The sequence below is a fragment of the Hermetia illucens genome, chromosome 3 (assembly GCF_905115235.1).
Source record: "Hermetia illucens chromosome 3, iHerIll2.2.curated.20191125, whole genome shotgun sequence".
In the NCBI taxonomy this organism is placed as follows: domain Eukaryota; kingdom Metazoa; phylum Arthropoda; class Insecta; order Diptera; family Stratiomyidae; genus Hermetia; species Hermetia illucens.
Genome location: NC_051851.1, coordinates 169592053 through 169600243, shown reverse-complemented (window position 1 = coordinate 169600243; position 8191 = coordinate 169592053). Strand labels below are relative to the sequence as shown.

The 8191-nt window shown below is 46.4% G+C and overlaps 1 long non-coding RNA gene across 2 annotated transcripts in view; it reads left to right on the top strand.

Moving 5' to 3' along the window:
• Positions 1-344: 344 nt before the first annotated feature.
• LOC119651730 overlaps positions 345-8191 on the top strand; it is a 123701-nt gene continuing 115854 nt past the window's right edge. For both annotated transcript variants that reach the window (XR_005249484.1, XR_005249485.1), the window contains exon 1: positions 345-460. This is a non-coding gene — a long non-coding RNA (uncharacterized LOC119651730). The remainder of the gene's footprint in view (positions 461-8191) is intronic.

Genomic DNA, 8191 nt, shown 5'->3' with positions numbered 1-8191 from the left:
TGGTGTGATGTGATTTCGACAATTTTTTTGACCATTTTTCCCATAACTCAACGTTTGTTGCTTTTGTCAGAAGATTTTTCAGCTCCTGTTGGATATCTTTCCTTGTATGTCATGAAATTTGAGCCTTTTTTGTTCTCATCTGACACCGGGAGTGCTAAATGGATAATTTGTCAGATAAGCAATAAATCTGTGCATTTGCGTTGAATTTATATTATAATCACTTTTGTTCCTTTGGTAGGGACATGATTGTTGCGGTGACAATATGGAAAAGGACTTAGTTGGCCGAAGGGAAAAGTGATATTCACACGACAGTTGCTTGATGACAGCCTGTCGTCTGTGGTTGGATAAAACATAAGGCAGTAGGTCGACTCAAGGCAGGTCATAAAAGCGGAGGTGATTTCTCACCTGAAGTGCTCAGGATGTTGTTAGTTTACGGGACCAGTATTTGACGAGGACATCCGTTGGTATTTCTTTAAAATTCGTTAAAATTTTCATTTAATTTTGAGGACTCATTTTTAGTTTTGTTTCTTTTGTTCATTACATTTTGCTCGCCTTGTCCTGGTGAGTTTGGGATATTAGGATAGGAAATACGTAAGTGAAAGGGTAGTTTTGCATGCACAGACACTTCCTTAAATCTACCGTCGTTTGTAGAGAATGGGCCAAGGGATTCAGTCCTGCGATAGCCAGTGAGAAAGGAATGACAGTAGTGGCTCAGTAGCGACAAATTTGACCACTCTATTATCTTACATTATAAGCTTCTAGGAGAAGTTTAGATTGGATTCAGTGGAAGCCCCCTTTTGGAAAGAGATCGTTCACTACTCCAACAGTAATTACCTTCACAATCCATAGCAACCTGTGGACCTGTGTTAAGAGGGTAGTACAAAAAAGCCGGAAGAACCTCATTCAGACCCAGCTTTCACCTCACGTAGTGATAAAATAATGGCGGCCTGTGAATTTATTAAAGATTCGTTTGACAAGATTGGTCCAGTTTTTGAGGTTTTGTTGAAGACAAAACCTATCCAAAACCGGTTTACTAAATACCTGCCTGTTTATCCGTCCGTCTGTCTGTCTGTCTGCCTTTCTGTTTTTTTTAATAAGGTGGAAAACTTCAAAAGACACTGGCCTCTAGCCGCCAGGTTGTGGGACACTAAAACTACTCCTGACTCCCCCCCCCCCCCCTCCCTCCCTACTTACGGAACTATCTTTAGGTATTACTTCACGGAACGGAGCTAGCTTTGTAATGGTTACTTGAGATTGTCGATAGTCTAATTTGCAATGACCAATTGGGATTGTGACGTTCAAAAGGCTATCTTGAGTGGCCGGAGACCAGCAAAAGAGGAGAACTAACCCAAAACACTAAAAAATGGCGAAATTGGCAGTGGAGATCCTCCCGCAAATATTGAAGCTCTATCGAAGCGGTCCGTTGACAAGTACCTGCACGCCTCTGGGTTAGTTAACCTCGGGGGTCCTTTGAGCACTTGGGTCTCTCAAGTACGGGGATTCGTGCGCATCTATCGAAATAAATAACATGCGAAGTATATACGGAAATTAAAAATTAAAAAAAAAAACGGTTGGACCAGAGGACGAGTGGCGCGATCGATGGATCCCATCCCCGATCAATGCTTCCCCTACTCCTCCTTAGGCCCGAAAAACTTATTTAGATAAAGGGATATCCTCCATGAACATGGCCTGAGGATATCAAGATAGGGTGGGAACCTCAGAGGCCGCGCCACGCAAAACATGCGATTCGTTGTGGATCCTCCTTTTCGATAGCGGAACTCGGGTTCGGTCGAGCTTTTTTTTTAAATTTTAATTTGCAGTTCCACAGGCGCGGTTGAACGGTCCTTTCTTTATTTTTTCATTTCCAGGTTCAGTGCCGTTTATTTCGGTAGGTGCGAACGAATCCCCGTGTTTGTTTTTTGTCAGAATTCGGTGCTGACCCACGCGCCGCAAAAGAGGAGTGAATTTTGTGCAACTCGACGTGAGGGTTCGAAGTAGTCAAAGTAATTTACCGCGCCCCCATTCTCGGGGCTGGCTAGCAAAGGGTTGTGTGAGCAAGTGTCGACAGAGCGCTTCGATGGAGCTTCCACATTTGCAGGTGGAACTTCACAATCAATTTTTTTAGGTTTTTTGGTTACCTCTCCCTTCTTGCGCCCAATGTGGGTCCCAACATTTTCTAGTTTCATCATCATCAACGGCGCAACAACCGGTATCCGGTCTAGGCCTGCCTTAATAAGGAACTCCAGACATCCCGGTTTTGCGCCGAGGTCCACCAATTGGATATCCCTAAAAGCTGTCTGGCGTCCTGGCCCACGCCATCGCTCCATCTTAGGCAGGGTCTGCCTCGTCTTCTTTTCCTACCATAGATATTGCCCTTATAGACTTTCCGGGTGGGATCATCTTCATCCATACGGATTAAGTGACCCGCCCACCGTAACCTATTGAGCCGGATTTTATGCACAACCGGACGGTCATGGTATCGCTCATAGATTTCGTCATTGTGTAGGCTACGGAATCGTCCATCCTCATGTAGGGGGCCAAAAATTCTTCGGAGGATTCTTCTCTCGAACGCGGCCAAGAGTTCGCAATTTTTCTTGCTACCACTTTTCTAGTTCACAGGCTTGTTGGTTCTCCCAGGCTTCCTTTTTCCGTCTGTGAAGTCGCTTCTCCGCTCGACGGAGTTCGTGATAAGTCTCTGCGCGTGCCCGCGTTCTTTGAGAATGCAACATTACTCGGTATGCGGCATTCTTCCGTTCCGTTGCTAGCTTACATTCATCATCAAACCAACCGTTCCGACTCCTTTTGCGGCTGGGGCCAAGTATATTTGTGGCCGTATCCATGATAACGTTCTTCAGGTGGTTGTGAAGATCATTAGTTGATGCTTCATCTCCAGGTCCTCTATTGACTGCGGTTATTGCGGCATCCATTTCCCTCTTATAGGTGTCGCGGAGGGTTGTGTTGTGGATGGCTTCAGTGTTCACTCTCACCTGATTGTCAGAGGGGATTCTAGGTGGTATTGTTACTCGAGCTCGGAGCACCATGCCAACGAGATAGTGATCCGAGTCTATATTGGCCCCCCTATATGTTCTGACATTCATCAAGGCTGAGAGGTGGCGGCGTTCGATCAACACGTGGTCAATTTGGTTGAAAGTGGTCCCGTCTGGAGAGGCCCACGTATGTTTGTGCACCGCTTTCCGCGCAAATCAGGTACTTCCAACAACCATTTCGTGTGACCCTGCTAGTTGAATAGTCTGCAGTCCGTTATCATTTGTTTTTTCGTGTAAGCTATGGGAGCCAACGTATCGCCAGAATACGGGCTCCTTCCCTACTTGGCTGTTAAAATCCCCAAGTATGATTTTGATATCATATCTGGGACAGGCTCCGAGGGTTCTTTCTACTGCCTCGTAGAAGGTATCCTTCTCCGACTCTGCAGTCTCCTCTGTAGGGGCGTGAACGCTTATGAGGCTTATATTTCTAAACTTGCCTCGCAAGCGCAGAGTGCATAGCCGTTCGCTTATACTTTCAAAGCCGATAACAGCAGGCTTCATTTTTTGGCTGACTTAGAAACCTACTCCGAGCACATGGTTTACTGGATGGCCGCTATAATATATGGTGTAGTGGCTCTTCTCCAGGAAACCGGTCCCTGTCCATCGCATCTCTTGCAACGCTGTTACATCAGCCCTATATTGGGACAGGGTATCGGCTAGCTGCTTATCAGTTTCATCTCTGTACAGGGAGCGCACGTTCCATGAGAAAATGCGCAAATCGTTGTTCCTTTGTCGTTGCCGGGTCCGTCGTTTTAAAATCCGTCCTATCCGAGGCTCCTGTTGTGGCTTCGTAACAGGTTGTTTTCCATGTAGGGTTGTCAGCCCTACCCAACCCCCAACCTGGAGGACCAGTTGGTACAATTTGTCCCGTTTTTAGGCGCGGGAGACTCGCCTTCATCCTTCTCCGTCTGCAGCTTTTCGTCAAGAAAGAGCTCCCAGCGGTCACCACGTGGAGGTGGAGATAGGGTTTGGTAGTAGAGCTGTTGGTGTTGGTTCAGCAGGCATTTCCCAGGTTTTATGCTCCATCGTGGGTACCAATCCACGTTTCGCCCCGGGACCTATACTACCTATACTACCCTTTGACTTTTCTAGTTTCAGCTTCCTTGAATCAGTGGAAGATAGCCTATCCCGGCTCACAGCTTCGTTTTGTTGTGTCGGATAGAGAATCAATAAATTCTCAACATTGTCCCCGGGTAGGCTCCACGTGCACTTCACTTCATTTTTCAAGTTTTGGGTTTCACGCCTTTTCCCCAAAAGCAAGTGCTCCCATGCCTCAATTTTCCTCCCCGCCTTGTAGAGTAGAGTTTCCTGTCCTATCCTCAGTAGTATACCACAGGGGCTGGTCGTTTTTTGTGGTTGTCTTAGCGTCTCGAAAGCGATTGCCTCCCAGAAGTCTCTGAATCTGTGGAACTTTACAGATATGTGCTGAAAGGTATTGACGTCCGCGCTTCTAAGTGAGTGTTCGCTCGACATTGCAACTTACTTTAGCAAAAGTCACCCTCCTTTGAACTGCGGCAATCGTAACCGCACCTTCTTCACCTCTTCTGCTTTTCGCAGTTTACTTAGGAACATTGCGATAAGGAGGTAATCGCATCCCACTCCTCCGGGCAAGCTAGAATTCGCCGGACCAGTGGTTGCATTTCAGTTGCCTCTAAGTTCCTCCTTTCTTCCACGAACCTCGGGCATTGGAAGAATACGTGCGCAAGCCCTAAGGGACCCGATCGCAGTTTAGACAATCAACCTATACAGGTACTGGCGTCATCCTCCACGGTCGATGAGAAACTGGGTAAAATTATAATTGAACTTCCTATATTTTCTCTATAGCTACTCCCTCGTGTTAGGGGTGGAACTAGGCATCTAACAACCCTTGTATGAGTGGTTCCATCCTCGTTACCATCTAATTAAGGACCTCTCTCTTTCGGCTTCTTTCACTTCCGATAAAGTCGAGACGGACTTGATATTCTACATGTTCGTCATCTCATCCGCCAAGATATCAATCTGCATCATTCCTAAGATGGTGAACCCCCGGACGTGCGGAAGCCAGAACATACCCTTAGGACTGTTCTTTTGTAGGCCGTACTCAATTTATGTGCGTTAGATAAAGAATGAAGCGCTGATCTCAAAACTTGGATTGGTTACAGCAAGTTGGAACACAACACCCTGGATACAAGCAGCCTTCAATTATGGCGTCTACCTCCTACATTCGTAGATATTCCTGCCGGAGCCATTCAGGTGGAAGGTGTCTTTTCGCAAATATACTCCACGTGCTGTTTAAAACTGAGCTTTGCATCTATCATCACTCCCAAATGTTTGCTGGCAGGTTTGGAAGTGATGACATGTTTTCCAATTTTAATGTTAGCGAAATTTCTCTTCTTGCGCTTGGTGATGATGACCGCTGCCGTCTTTCCTCCTGCGAGTGCCAGCCCAGCGCTAACCAATCAAACCTTAAGAACACTAATTGCTTGCATTAGTACTACTGAACAACTCCGAGATGCTCTGCTATCACAAACAGTGCAATGTCGGCGGCGTAGTCCAATACCGCGACCTTCTCCGGAACCAGAGGATTAAGAAATCAGTACAGTAGTACGATGTCCTACCCGCCATGAACACGTACTCCTGAGGTACATCATATGTGTTATACCAGCGCGCTATTTGTAGCAAGTAACTGCCCACAATGCAACAAGATAGGTGGGAACACCGATCGTCGCAAGGGACTTCTGTAAACAAATGCATTTTTTCACGTCCAGGGTTACTACCATGCAATATTTGCTGATATTACCCTTCTCATGAAATGAATTTTTAGGCAAGCTGGTATCCAATTTGATAGCATCAATAGTTGATCTTGCTTTACAGTAGCCATACTGTAGATCTAAGAAATGTCCTTAGCTCTCAACGATCGGGAGCAATATATTAAAGGTTAACCACTCCAGCATTTATAACCCAGTGTCTAGAAGTCATATGGGCCTATAGGAGTGTGGCTCTTCTGGCGGTTTGCCAGCCTTAGGCAACAGTACCAACTTCTGCCGCTTCCTTCATGTCGCTAATATCCCCTCGGACACGCACGCTTCGGACTGCTCAGTGAACATGACCGGTCTAGATATCACGGCGAGCTTAAGAGCTCTATTCGGTGATCCATCCAGGCCCCGAGCTTTGTTGTCACTTATCCTGCTGTGTATCTCCAAAAGCTCATCTGTGATTACTGAAGGAATTACCGTTACATCCACAGTGAATGGTGTCAGAGCCCCTCTCCTGCTGGGGGAATAACCCCTGGATGATTTTCAATAAGAGGGTAGAACACGTGGTCTGTGGAGATTACCGGCCTCCGAATCGCTCAATCGCAACTCTATAGGCGCGCGGGTTTACTTCCGCCTTTGAGCAGAGCTCACTAAAACGTTCGCTTTTGCTCCGCTGGATGTCCAGCCTGTGTCATTCGCCGACTTATTTGAATGCATGCTCTTTTTTCAAATGATCGAACCTACATACTGCCCTTTGGGCCATTCGTCGGCTCGGTGGCAAGCTAATAGAAGGCTCGCCAAATCACAATTCCATCAGCGGTTTCGTCCTCCACTGGAGAATGAGCAATTTTTAGGCATATCCGCGTTGCATGCGTTGGCAATGTATTGTATCACATGATGAGCTCTCTCCGTGGGACCGCCTGCTTTTGGTCAAGTTACGCTTTCAAGAAGCTTTCCTCATCCAAAGCTTTTGCAGACCAGCCTGATGCCTTTCTCCGCTTTTGGAATGCTGTTTTTCTGGCCTGTGGCTATCTCCTTAGTTCAACAATGATTGCCTCGTGATAGCATGGGTGTAGTCCTCGCTAACGTGCCAAGACATACCACGTACAAGTACAGGACTGATAAGTGTCTGGTCTGAGATTGAGTTTGCGTCACCCTTGGCCAAAAGTTTATATTCGCCTGTGCAAAAACTTCTAATAGAATTCGGCCCCTGGCGCTGCTCTCCCTGCTTCCCCACTCGAGGGTCCAATCATTCGCCCCCATTCGCCCAGTCACCCTTGGACTTCATCCCATTGCATCGCGAAAAAGGTTGTCAAACATGCCTTCAAATTCAGACAATGTGGCACTAGGAAAGATATAGCAGCTGCGCATGTACCCACCGGCCATTTTCACCAACACGAAGCCACTGGCGACTGACTCATGGAGCATTATATAGCTTGGCGACTGTATTCCCACATCGCCGCTCCAGCAGTCGAGTCAGCAGTCACTGCTTCTGTAAGGTTCACCACTTATGATGACAATTTCCATTGCAGATTCATAGGTCGTTTGCTGAAGTAAATCTTGAGCGACCCTGACATGATTGAAACTTATTTAAATAAATCTCATTTTTTCATTGCAGTTAACTCCTTCCGACAATATGCCGGTTATCCTTCCTCCTTTTTCTCCATACAATATGCAATTGGGGCTCCTATTGCACATCTTGGCAATATGGCCTTTCTCCCCAAACCCCCTTTATCGATCGGATCGATCAATGTTGATAATGCATGCCTTAGGGAAGTGCCCAAACATGAGGCGTTTGAAGCATCTCTTTAATAAAACCTGCTCTCTCAGACGGCCGACGAACGAACCGATTCGAACCTCAGCGTATGAAAATAATTTTTGCGCTGCCTTCACTGGTAGTCGCGTTATGGCCATTCTTAGACACAGGATAGATTTTTCCTCCAGTTCCTCCAAATTAAATTGACCTTTCAACGCAGTGCATATGCACTGCATGTGGATCTAATCTTTTTGAGCCCATACCGTGAGATTCTCCCAAAGTGAGTTCTTAACTTGGTTACGAAACCCATCAGTTTTGTCCAAACTGAATTTTTCAGTTCAAACGCATTTCCGCCTAAATCTTGTAAGTCGGGGTCAGCTCTGATGTTTCTTATTATCTCCGAGTACAACAAATTGTCCTTGCTTCCTTCTTCGCCTTTCTGTGAATTAGATTGGTCTATGGCCCGTTTGCAGTGCCTTTAGGTTTCGCTTCGGTTGCCGGCGATCATCCTAACGGCTCAGACATCTTCCACGCCCTACTTTTAGCTACGCTCTTCAGAACCACTAGTGTTCCTTTTTTCCTTTTAGGCGCCTGCTGTTTCCATAAATGGTCTCCACCTTTCTCCCATACTCTTTAATTCGGTGGTTTGGCAA